General features: G+C 52.2%; 6 non-coding genes across 6 annotated transcripts; all 6 read left to right on the forward strand.

The window, feature by feature from the left end:
- Positions 1 to 2,111: 2,111 nt before the first annotated feature.
- Positions 2,112 to 2,302, forward strand: LOC132118806 (U2 spliceosomal RNA). Its single transcript, XR_009426025.1, has one exon. It is a non-coding gene; the product is annotated as a U2 spliceosomal RNA (small nuclear RNA).
- Positions 2,303 to 2,654: 352 nt separating this feature from the next.
- On the forward strand, positions 2,655 to 2,818 carry LOC132118884 (U1 spliceosomal RNA). Its single transcript, XR_009426051.1, has one exon. It is a non-coding gene; the product is annotated as a U1 spliceosomal RNA (small nuclear RNA).
- A 3,836-nt stretch (positions 2,819 to 6,654) lies between these two features.
- Positions 6,655 to 6,845, forward strand: LOC132118808 (U2 spliceosomal RNA). Its single transcript, XR_009426027.1, has one exon. It is a non-coding gene; the product is annotated as a U2 spliceosomal RNA (small nuclear RNA).
- Positions 6,846 to 7,197: 352 nt separating this feature from the next.
- On the forward strand, positions 7,198 to 7,361 carry LOC132118885 (U1 spliceosomal RNA). The gene has a single exon (XR_009426052.1). It is a non-coding gene; the product is annotated as a U1 spliceosomal RNA (small nuclear RNA).
- A 2,060-nt stretch (positions 7,362 to 9,421) lies between these two features.
- LOC132118768 (U2 spliceosomal RNA) lies at positions 9,422 to 9,612 on the forward strand. Its single transcript, XR_009425990.1, has one exon. It is a non-coding gene; the product is annotated as a U2 spliceosomal RNA (small nuclear RNA).
- Positions 9,613 to 9,964: 352 nt separating this feature from the next.
- On the forward strand, positions 9,965 to 10,128 carry LOC132118719 (U1 spliceosomal RNA). The gene has a single exon (XR_009425947.1). It is a non-coding gene; the product is annotated as a U1 spliceosomal RNA (small nuclear RNA).
- The last annotated feature ends 2,725 nt before the right edge of the window (positions 10,129 to 12,853 follow it).

Consider the following 12,853-nt stretch of genomic DNA (forward strand, 5'->3'; position numbering starts at 1 on the left):
GGCCAAATACCTGCCGCTAGTTTGCAAAAGAAGGTTTTCGACAAAATCCCAAATACCCGAAAATTTCGTCGGAGCGACGAGCCAATCTGAGAACTGCATCTCGTTCGGCTCGAGCCAAGGATTCCGATGACATAAGGCACGTGGCTCTGCGACGAACCGTTTGGGAGTTACGAGCGATGCCGTACTCTCTGTCGCCGCAGAGCCGGGGCGAGGCCCGGTGACGTTGCAGACGGGGGAGGGTACTACCATCACACAGCGTTTCAGGTGTTTCCATCTTTGTTTGATGGTCCTTTTACATTTCAATTTTCTTATTTTTCCGCTTACAGCGCCACCTAGTGGCCTGACGCAGCGCCCTTTTACACCTGACCGCTGACTGAGCCCCTGCACAGGTGTGCTGATTTGGGTGAAGGGATCTCACTCCTTCTTGGAGTTATAGCCATTTGAGCCACCTCGGCCACACCACCTTGGCACGTTTTGAGGTCCCCTCGCCAAGGTGAATGGAAATTTCCACTTTTTTTGGATGATTATTGACAGTCAGACTCCAGAGAAGCATTCTGTGCTGATCTGGGTGGGACTGGGCCAAATACCTGCCGCTAGTTTGCAAAAGAAGGTTTTCGACAAAATCCCAAATACCCGAAAATTTCGTCAGAGCGACGAGCCAATCTGAGACCTGCATCTCGTTCGGCTCGAGCCAAGGATTCCGATGACATAAGGCACGTGGCTCTGCGACGAACCGTTTGGGAGTTACGAGCGATGCCGTACTCTCTGTCGCCGCAGAGCCAGCGTCAGGCCGATCGGGGCGAGGCCCGGTGACGTTGCAGACGGGGGAGGGTACTACCATCACACAGCGTTTCAGGTGTTTCCATCTTTGTTTGATGGTCCTTTTACATTTCATTTTTCTTATTTTTCCGCTTACAGCGCCACCTAGTGGCCTGTCGCAGCGCCCTTTTACACCTGACCGCTGACTGAGCCCCTGCACAGGTGTGCCGATTTGGGTGAAGGGATCTCACTCCTTCCTGGAGTTATAGCCATTTGAGCCACCTCGGCCACACCACCTTGGCACGTTTTGAGGTCCCCTCGCCAAGGTGAATGGAAATTTCCACTTTTTTTGGATGATTATTGACAGTCAGACTCCAGAGAAGCATTCTGTGCTGATCTGGGTGGGACTGGGCCAAATACCTGCCGCTAGTTTGCAAAAGAAGGTTTTCGACAAAATCCCAAATACCCGAAAATTTCGTCAGAGCGACGAGCCAATCTGAGACCTGCATCTCGTTCGGCTCGAGCCAAGGATTCCGATGACATAAGGCACGTGGCTCTGCGACGAACCGTTTGGGAGTTACGAGGGATGCCGTACTCTCTGTCGCCGCAGAGCCAGCGTCAGGCCGATCGGGGCGAGGCCCGGTGACGTTGCAGACGGGGGAGGGTACTACCATCACACAGCGTTTCAGGTGTTTCCATCTTTGTTTGATGGTCCTTTTACATTTCATTTTTCTTATTTTTCCGCTTACAGCGCCACCTAGTGGCCTGTCGCAGCGCCCTTTTACACCTGACCGCTGACTGAGCCCCTGCACAGGTGTGCCGATTTGGGTGAAGGGATCTCACTCCTTCCTGGAGTTATAGCCATTTGAGCCACCTCGGCCACACCACCTTGGCAGGTTTTGAGGTCCCCTCGCCAAGGTGAATGGAAATTTCCACTTTTTTTGGATGATTCTTGACAGTCAGACTCCAGAGAAGCATTCTGTGCTGATCTGGGTGGGACTGGGCCAAATACCTGCCGCTAGTTTGCAAAAGAAGGTTTTCGACAAAATCCCAAATACCCGAAAATTTCGTCAGAGAGACGAGCCAATCTGAGACCTGCATCTCGTTCGGCTCGAGCCAAGGATTCCGATGACATAAAGCACGTGGCTTTGCGACGAACCGTTTGGGAGTTACGAGCGATGCCGTACTCTCTGTCGCCGCAGAGCCAGCGTCAGGCCGATCGGGGCGAGGCCCGGTGACGTTGCAGACGGGGGAGGGTACTACCATCACACAGCGTTTCAGGTCTCCCAGACTTACCAAAGCCGAGATGGGCATCGTCGTGTCCGGCTTCTTCCCCGCTGCATCAAATCAACATCGCTTCTCGGCCTTTTGGCTAAGATCAAGTGTAGTATCTGTTCTTATCAGTTTAATATCTGATACGTCCCCCATCCGGGGACTACATATTAAATGGATTTTTAGATCACGGAGCTGGAGCCGGGGCTTGCCCCGTCCATTCCACGCATCGGCTAGGTATTGCAATGTCTCCAGGAACGGTGTGCTTTCCCTTTTTCGGGAATGCCATTTATTGTGACGAATAGCAGAGCAAGTAATGAGGTCTGCCTTTGCAGGTCCTGTGGTTTATTGCGGACTCTCTTCTGAGGCACCCCCCTGAGGTGTTGGACTCTTCCACTAACGATGCTCCCACCTGAGGTCTCGGAGTCTTTCACTGACGAGGTGATGTATCGAATTCGGTGTGTTTGGTTAAAGGGAGTCAACTAAAACCAGCGTTGGGAAGCAGTTTCCAGGCCAGTAATGGAAGTCGCCCATCCTTCCTTTGTTGGGGTTTACGGAGGGCTAACCGTTGGTGAGGATGGTAGAGACGCAAATTGTACCTCTGGCTGGCCGCCTGGGTTTTCATACTTACCTGGCAGGGGAGACACCATGATCAAGAAGGCGGTTCACCCAGGGCGAGGCTTGTCCATTGCACTACGGCCATGCTGACCCCTGCGAATTCCCCAAATGTGGGAATCTCGACTGCATAATTTATGGTAGTGGGGGACTGCGTTCGCGCTCTCCCCTGAATTAACTGGTGAAACAAAGCAGAAAGATCTATCTCAGTTACTTTTTAGTTTCAGAATGATGAGTCCTGCCACATGCTGGGTATGTGTTTTGAGCTCATTAAACAAAATCACTTACGCTCTTGAAATATCGGTCCCTGGTGTGTGGTTTAGTTCGAATTTTGCACAGACCTCACTTTGCAAGTCGATTGGATTGACTGCAGCCTAGCTGTAGCTGTCTCCATGTTTGTTTTTCGTTGTGCTTTTTCAAATCATATTAGTTCTTTTCCGCTTACAGCGCCACCTAGTGGCCTGTCGCAGCGCCCTTTTACACCTGACCGCTGACTGAGCCCCTGCACAGGTGTGCCGATTTGGGTGAAGGGATCTCACTCCTTCCTGGAGTTATAGCCATTTGAGCCACCTCGGCCACACCACCTTGGCACGTTTTGAGGTCCCCTCGCCAAGGTGAATGGAAATTTCCACTTTTTTTGGATGATTATTGACAGTCAGACTCCAGAGAAGCATTCTGTGCTGATCTGGGTGGGACTGGGCCAAATACCTGCCGCTAGTTTGCAAAAGAAGGTTTTCGACAAAATCCCAAATACCCGAAAATTTCGTCAGAGCGACGAGCCAATCTGAGACCTGCATCTCGTTCGGCTCGAGCCAAGGATTCCGATGACATAAGGCACGTGGCTCTGCGACGAACCGTTTGGGAGTTACGAGGGATGCCGTACTCTCTGTCGCCGCAGAGCCAGCGTCAGGCCGATCGGGGCGAGGCCCGGTGACGTTGCAGACGGGGGAGGGTACTACCATCACACAGCGTTTCAGGTGTTTCCATCTTTGTTTGATGGTCCTTTTACATTTCATTTTTCTTATTTTTCCGCTTACAGCGCCACCTAGTGGCCTGTCGCAGCGCCCTTTTACACCTGACCGCTGACTGAGCCCCTGCACAGGTGTGCCGATTTGGGTGAAGGGATCTCACTCCTTCCTGGAGTTATAGCCATTTGAGCCACCTCGGCCACACCACCTTGGCACGTTTTGAGGTCCCCTCGCCAAGGTGAATGGAAATTTCCACTTTTTTTGGATGATTATTGACAGTCAGACTCCAGAGAAGCATTCTGTGCTGATCTGGGTGGGACTGGGCCAAATACCTGCCGCTAGTTTGCAAAAGAAGGTTTTCGACAAAATCCCAAATACCCGAAAATTTCGTCAGAGCGACGAGCCAATCTGAGACCTGCATCTCGTTCGGCTCGAGCCAAGGATTCCGATGACATAAGGCACGTGGCTCTGCGACGAACCGTTTGGGAGTTACGAGGGATGCCGTACTCTCTGTCGCCGCAGAGCCAGCGTCAGGCCGATCGGGGCGAGGCCCGGTGACGTTGCAGACGGGGGAGGGTACTACCATCACACAGCGTTTCAGGTGTTTCCATCTTTGTTTGATGGTCCTTTTACATTTCATTTTTCTTATTTTTCCGCTTACAGCGCCACCTAGTGGCCTGTCGCAGCGCCCTTTTACACCTGACCGCTGACTGAGCCCCTGCACAGGTGTGCCGATTTGGGTGAAGGGATCTCACTCCTTCCTGGAGTTATAGCCATTTGAGCCACCTCGGCCACACCACCTTGGCACGTTTTGAGGTCCCCTCGCCAAGGTGAATGGAAATTTCCACTTTTTTTGGATGATTATTGACAGTCAGACTCCAGAGAAGCATTCTGTGCTGATCTGGGTGGGACTGGGCCAAATACCTGCCGCTAGTTTGCAAAAGAAGGTTTTCGACAAAATCCCAAATACCCGAAAATTTCGTCAGAGCGACGAGCCAATCTGAGACCTGCATCTCGTTCGGCTCGAGCCAAGGATTCCGATGACATAAGGCACGTGGCTCTGCGACGAACCGTTTGGGAGTTACGAGGGATGCCGTACTCTCTGTCGCCGCAGAGCCAGCGTCAGGCCGATCGGGGCGAGGCCCGGTGACGTTGCAGACGGGGGAGGGTACTACCATCACACAGCGTTTCAGGTGTTTCCATCTTTGTTTGATGGTCCTTTTACATTTCATTTTTCTTATTTTTCCGCTTACAGCGCCACCTAGTGGCCTGTCGCAGCGCCCTTTTACACCTGACCGCTGACTGAGCCCCTGCACAGGTGTGCCGATTTGGGTGAAGGGATCTCACTCCTTCCTGGAGTTATAGCCATTTGAGCCACCTCGGCCACACCACCTTGGCACGTTTTGAGGTCCCCTCGCCAAGGTGAATGGAAATTTCCACTTTTTTTGGATGATTATTGACAGTCAGACTCCAGAGAAGCATTCTGTGCTGATCTGGGTGGGACTGGGCCAAATACCTGCCGCTAGTTTGCAAAAGAAGGTTTTCGACAAAATCCCAAATACCCGAAAATTTCGTCAGAGCGACGAGCCAATCTGAGACCTGCATCTCGTTCGGCTCGAGCCAAGGATTCCGATGACATAAGGCACGTGGCTCTGCGACGAACCGTTTGGGAGTTACGAGGGATGCCGTACTCTCTGTCGCCGCAGAGCCAGCGTCAGGCCGATCGGGGCGAGGCCCGGTGACGTTGCAGACGGGGGAGGGTACTACCATCACACAGCGTTTCAGGTGTTTCCATCTTTGTTTGATGGTCCTTTTACATTTCATTTTTCTTATTTTTCCGCTTACAGCGCCACCTAGTGGCCTGTCGCAGCGCCCTTTTACACCTCACCGCTGACTGAGCCCCTGCACAGGTGTGCCGATTTGGGTGAAGGGATCTCACTCCTTCCTGGAGTTATAGCCATTTGAGCCACCTCGGCCACACCACCTTGGCACGTTTTGAGGTCCCCTCGCCAAGGTGAATGGAAATTTCCACTTTTTTTGGATGATTATTGACAGTCAGACTCCAGAGAAGCATTCTGTGCTGATCTGGGTGGGACTGGGCCAAATACCTGCCGCTAGTTTGCAAAAGAAGGTTTTCGACAAAATCCCAAATACCCGAAAATTTCGTCAGAGAGACGAGCCAATCTGAGACCTGCATCTCGTTCGGCTCGAGCCAAGGATTCCGATGACATAAGGCACGTGGCTCTGCGACGAACCGTTTGGGAGTTACGAGGGATGCCGTACTCTCTGTCGCCGCAGAGCCAGCGTCAGGCCGATCGGGGCGAGGCCCGGTGACGTTGCAGACGGGGGAGGGTACTACCATCACACAGCGTTTCAGGTGTTTCCATCTTTGTTTGATGGTCCTTTTACATTTCATTTTTCTTATTTTTCCGCTTACAGCGCCACCTAGTGGCCTGTCGCAGCGCCCTTTTACACCTGACCGCTGACTGAGCCCCTGCACAGGTGTGCCGATTTGGGTGAAGGGATCTCACTCCTTCCTGGAGTTATAGCCATTTGAGCCACCTCGGCCACACCACCTTGGCACGTTTTGAGGTCCCCTCGCCAAGGTGAATGGAAATTTCCACTTTTTTTGGATGATTATTGACAGTCAGACTCCAGAGAAGCATTCTGTGCTGATCTGGATGGGACTGGGCCAAATACCTGCCGCTAGTTTGCAAAAGAAGGTTTTCGACAAAATCCCAAATACCCGAAAATTTCGTCAGAGCGACGAGCCAATCTGAGACCTGCATCTCGTTCGGCTCGAGCCAAGGATTCCGATGACATAAGGCACGTGGCTTTGCGACGAACCGTTTGGGAGTTACGAGCGATGCCGTACTCTCTGTCGCTGCAGAGCCAGCGTCAGGCCGATCGGGGCGAGGCCCGGTGACGTTGCAGACGGGGGAGGGTACTACCATCACACAGCGTTTCAGGTCTCCCAGACTTACCAAAGCCGAGATGGGCATCGTCGTGTCCGGCTTCTTCCCCGCTGCATCAAATCAACATCGCTTCTCGGCCTTTTGGCTAAGATCAAGTGTAGTATCTGTTCTTATCAGTTTAATATCTGATACGTCCCCCATCCGGGGACTACATATTAAATGGATTTTTAGATCACGGAGCTGGAGCCGGGGCTTGCCCCGTTCATTCCACGCAACGGCCTGGTATTGCAATGTCTCCAGGAACGGTGTGCTTTCCCTTTTTCGGGAATGCCATTTATTGTGACGAATAGCAGAGCAAGTAATGAGGTCTGCCTTTGCAGGTCCTGTGGTTTATTGCGGACTCCCTTCTGAGGCACCCCCCTGAGGTGTTGGACTCTTCCACTAACGATGCTCCCACCTGAGGTCTCGGAGTCTTTCACTGACGAGGTGATGTATCGAATTCGGTGTGTTTGGTTAAAGGGAGTCAACTAAAACCAGCGTTGGGAAGCAGTTTCCAGGCCAGTAATGGAAGTCGCCCATCCTTCCTTTGTTGGGGTTTACGGAGGGCTAACCGTTGGTGAGGATGGTAGAGACGCAAATTGTACCTCTGGCTGGCCGCCTGGGTTTTCATACTTACCTGGCAGGGGAGACACCATGATCAAGAAGGCGGTTCACCCAGGGCGAGGCTTGTCCATTGCACTACGGCCATGCTGACCCCTGCGAATTCCCCAAATGTGGGAATCTCGACTGCATAATTTATGGTAGTGGGGGACTGCGTTCGCGCTCTCCCCTGAATTAACTGGTGAAACAAAGCAGAAAGATCTATCTCAGTTACTTTTTAGTTTCAGAATGATGAGTCCTGCCACATGCTGGGTATGTGTTTTGAGCTCATTAAACAAAATCACTTACGCTCTTGAAATATCGGTCCCTGGTGTGTGGTTTAGTTCGAATTTTGCACAGACCTCACTTTGCAAGTCGATTGGATTGACTGCAGCCTAGCTGTAGCTGTCTCCATGTTTGTTTTTCGTTGTGCTTTTTCAAATCATATTAGTTCTTTTCCGCTTACAGCGCCACCTAGTGGCCTGTCGCAGCGCCCTTTTACACCTGACCGCTGACTGAGCCCCTGCACAGGTGTGCCGATTTGGGTGAAGGGATCTCACTCCTTCCTGGAGTTATAGCCATTTGAGCCACCTCGGCCACACCACCTTGGCACGTTTTGAGGTCCCCTCGCCAAGGTGAATGGAAATTTCCACTTTTTTTGGATGATTATTGACAGTCAGACTCCAGAGAAGCATTCTGTGCTGATCTGGGTGGGACTGGGCCAAATACCTGCCGCTAGTTTGCAAAAGAAGGTTTTCGACAAAATCCCAAATACCCGAAAATTTCGTCAGAGCGACGAGCCAATCTGAGACCTGCATCTCGTTCGGCTCGAGCCAAGGATTCCGATGACATAAGGCACGTGGCTCTGCGACGAACCGTTTGGGAGTTACGAGGGATGCCGTACTCTCTGTCGCCGCAGAGCCAGCGTCAGGCCGATCGGGGCGAGGCCCGGTGACGTTGCAGACGGGGGAGGGTACTACCATCACACAGCGTTTCAGGTGTTTCCATCTTTGTTTGATGGTCCTTTTACATTTCATTTTTCTTATTTTTCCGCTTACAGCGCCACCTAGTGGCCTGTCGCAGCGCCCTTTTACACCTGACCGCTGACTGAGCCCCTGCACAGGTGTGCCGATTTGGGTGAAGGGATCTCACTCCTTCCTGGAGTTATAGCCATTTGAGCCACCTCGGCCACACCACCTTGGCACGTTTTGAGGTCCCCTCGCCAAGGTGAATGGAAATTTCCACTTTTTTTGGATGATTATTGACAGTCAGACTCCAGAGAAGCATTCTGTGCTGATCTGGGTGGGACTGGGCCAAATACCTGCCGCTAGTTTGCAAAAGAAGGTTTTCGACAAAATCCCAAATACCCGAAAATTTCGTCAGAGCGACGAGCCAATCTGAGACCTGCATCTCGTTCGGCTCGAGCCAAGGATTCCGATGACATAAGGCACGTGGCTCTGCGACGAACCGTTTGGGAGTTACGAGGGATGCCGTACTCTCTGTCGCCGCAGAGCCAGCGTCAGGCCGATCGGGGCGAGGCCCGGTGACGTTGCAGACGGGGGAGGGTACTACCATCACACAGCGTTTCAGGTGTTTCCATCTTTGTTTGATGGTCCTTTTACATTTCATTTTTCTTATTTTTCCGCTTACAGCGCCACCTAGTGGCCTGTCGCAGCGCCCTTTTACACCTGACCGCTGACTGAGCCCCTGCACAGGTGTGCCGATTTGGGTGAAGGGATCTCACTCCTTCCTGGAGTTATAGCCATTTGAGCCACCTCGGCCACACCACCTTGGCACGTTTTGAGGTCCCCTCGCCAAGGTGAATGGAAATTTCCACTTTTTTTGGATGATTATTGACAGTCAGACTCCAGAGAAGCATTCTGTGCTGATCTGGGTGGGACTGGGCCAAATACCTGCCGCTAGTTTGCAAAAGAAGGTTTTCGACAAAATCCCAAATACCCGAAAATTTCGTCAGAGAGACGAGCCAATCTGAGACCTGCATCTCGTTCGGCTCGAGCCAAGGATTCCGATGACATAAAGCACGTGGCTTTGCGACGAACCGTTTGGGAGTTACGAGCGATGCCGTACTCTCTGTCGCCGCAGAGCCAGCGTCAGGCCGATCGGGGCGAGGCCCGGTGACGTTGCAGACGGGGGAGGGTACTACCATCACACAGTGTTTCAGGTCTCCCAGACTTACCAAAGCCGAGATGGGCATCGTCGTGTCCGGCTTCTTCCCCGCTGCATCAAATCAACATCGCTTCTCGGCCTTTTGGCTAAGATCAAGTGTAGTATCTGTTCTTATCAGTTTAATATCTGATACGTCCCCCATCCGGGGACTACATATTAAATGGATTTTTAGATCACGGAGCTGGAGCCGGGGCTTGCCCCGTCCATTCCACGCATCGGCCTGGTATTGCAATGTCTCCAGGAACGGTGTGCTTTCCCTTTTTCGGGAATGCCATTTATTGTGACGAATAGCAGAGCAAGTAATGAGGTCTGCCTTTGCAGGTCCTGTGGTTTATTGCGGACTCTCTTCTGAGGCACCCCCCTGAGGTGTTGGACTCTTCCACTAACGATGCTCCCACCTGAGGTCTCGGAGTCTTTCACTGACGAGGTGATGTATCGAATTCGGTGTGTTTGGGTAAAGGGAGTCAACTAAAACCAGCGTTGGGAAGCAGTTTCCAGGCCAGTAATGGAAGTCGCCCATCCTTCCTTTGTTGGGGTTTACGGAGGGCTAACCGTTGGTGAGGATGGTAGAGACGCAAATTGTACCTCTGGTTGGCCGCCTGGGTTTTCATACTTACCTGGCAGGGGAGACACCATGATCAAGAAGGCGGTTCACCCAGGGCGAGGCTTGTCCATTGCACTACGGCTATGCTGACCCCTGCGAATTCCCCAAATGTGGGAATCTCGACTGCATAATTTATGGTAGTGGGGGACTGCGTTCGCGCTCTCCCCTGAATTAACTGGTGAAACAAAGCAGAAAGATCTATCTCAGTTACTTTTTAGTTTCAGAATGATGAGTCCTGCCACATGCTGGGTATGTGTTTTGAGCTCATGAAACAAAATCACTTACGCTCTTGAAATATCGGTCCCTGGTGTGTGGTTTAGTTCGAATTTTGCACAGACCTCACTTTGCAAGTCGATTGGATTGACTGCAGCCTAGCTGTAGCTGTCTCCATGTTTGTTTTTCGTTGTGCTTTTTCAAATCATATTAGTTCTTTTCCGCTTACAGCGCCACCTAGTGGCCTGTCGCAGCGCCCTTTTACACCTGACCGCTGACTGAGCCCCTGCACAGGTGTGCCGATTTGGGTGAAGGGATCTCACTCCTTCCTGGAGTTATAGCCATTTGAGCCACCTCGGCCACACCACCTTGGCACGTTTTGAGGTCCCCTCGCCAAGGTGAATGGAAATTTCCACTTTTTTCGGATGATTATTGACAGTCAGACTCCAGAGAAGCATTCTGTGCTGATCTGGGTGGGACTGGGCCAAATACCTGCCGCTAGTTTGCAAAAGAATGTTTTCGACAAAATCCCAAATACCCGAAAATTTCGTCAGAGCGACGAGCCAATCTGAGACCTGCATCTCGTTCGGCTCGAGCCAAGGATTCCGATGACATAAGGCACGTGGCTCTGCGACGAACCGTTTGGGAGTTACGAGCGATGCCGTACTCTCTGTCGCCGCAGAGCCAGCGTCAGGCCGATCGGGGCGAGGCCCGGTGACGTTGCAGACGGGGGAGGGTACTACCATCACACAGCGTTTCAGGTGTTTCCATCTTTGTTTGATGGTCCTTTTACATTTCAATTTTCTTATTTTTCCGCTTACAGCGCCACCTAGTGGCCTGTCGCAGCGCCCTTTTACACCTGACCGCTGACTGAGCCCCTGCACAGGTGTGCCGATTTGGGTGAAGGGATCTCACTCCTTCCTGGAGTTATAGCCATTTGAGCCACCTCGGCCACACCACCTTGGCACGTTTTGAGGTCCCCTCGCCAAGGTGAATGGAAATTTCCACTTTTTTTGGATGATTATTGACAGTCAGACTCCAGAGAAGCATTCTGTGCTGATCTGGGTGGGACTGGGCCAAATACCTGCCGCTAGTTTGCAAAAGAAGGTTTTCGACAAAATCCCAAATACCCGAAAATTTCGTCAAAGCGACGAGCCAATCTGAGACCTGCATCTCGTTCGGCTCGAGCCAAGGATTCCGATGACATAAGGCACGTGGCTCTGCGACGAACCGTTTGGGAGTTACGAGGGATGCCGTACTCTCTGTCGCCGCAGAGCCAGCGTCAGGCCGATCGGGGCGAGGCCCGGTGACGTTGCAGACGGGGGAGGGTACTACCATCACACAGCGTTTCAGGTGTTTCCATCTTTGTTTGATGGTCCTTTTACATTTCAATTTTCTTATTTTTCCGCTTACAGCGCCACCTAGTGGCCTGTCGCAGCGCCCTTTTACACCTGACCGCTGACTGAGCCCCTGCACAGGTGTGCCGATTTGGGTGAAGGGATCTCACTCCTTCCTGGAGTTATAGCCATTTGAGCCACCTCGGCCACACCACCTTGGCACGTTTTGAGGTCCCCTCGCCAAGGTGAATGGAAATTTCCACTTTTTTTGGATGATTATTGACAGTCAGACTCCAGAGAAGCATTCTGTGCTGATCTGGGTGGGACTGGGCCAAATACCTGCCGCTAGTTTGCAAAAGAAGGTTTTCGACAAAATCCCAAATACCCGAAAATTTCGTCAAAGCGACGAGCCAATCTGAGACCTGCATCTCGTTCGGCTCGAGCCAAGGATTCCGATGACATAAGGCACGTGGCTCTGCGACGAACCGTTTGGGAGTTACGAGGGATGCCGTACTCTCTGTCGCCGCAGAGCCAGCGTCAGGCCGATCGGGGCGAGGCCCGGTGACGTTGCAGACGGGGGAGGGTACTACCATCACACAGCGTTTCAGGTGTTTCCATCTTTGTTTGATGGTCCTTTTACATTTCATTTTTCTTATTTTTCCGCTTACAGCGCCACCTAGTGGCCTGTCGCAGCGCCCTTTTACACCTGACCGCTGACTGAGCCCCTGCACAGGTGTGCCAATTTGGGTGAAGGGATCTCACTCCTTCCTGGAGTTATAGCCATTTGAGCCACCTCGGCCACACCACCTTGGCATGTTTTGAGGTCCCCTCGCCAAGGTGAATGGAAATTTCCACTTTTTTTGGATGATTATTGACAGTCAGACTCCAGAGAAGCATTCTGTGCTGATCTGGGTGGGACTGGGCCAAATACCTGCCGCTAGTTTGCAAAAGAAGGTTTTCGACAAAATCCCAAATACCCGAAAATTTCGTCAGAGCGACGAGCCAATCTGAGACCTGCATCTCGTTCGGCTCGAGCCAAGGATTCCGATGACATAAGGCACGTGGCTCTGCGACGAACCGTTTGGGAGTTACGAGCGATGCCGTACTCTCTGTCGCCGCAGAGCCAGCGTCAGGCCGATCGGGGCGAGGCCCGGTGACGTTGCAGACGGGGGAGGGTACTACCATCACACAGCGTTTCAGGTGTTTCCATCTTTGTTTGATGGTCCTTTTACATTTCATTTTTCTTATTTTTCCGCTTACAGCGCCACCTAGTGGCCTGACGCAGGGCCCTTTTACACCTCACCGCTGACTGAGCCCCTGCACAGGTGTGCCGATTTGGGTGAA

The sequence above is a fragment of the Carassius carassius genome, chromosome 37 (assembly GCF_963082965.1).
Source record: "Carassius carassius chromosome 37, fCarCar2.1, whole genome shotgun sequence".
Lineage (NCBI taxonomy): Eukaryota > Metazoa > Chordata > Actinopteri > Cypriniformes > Cyprinidae > Carassius > Carassius carassius.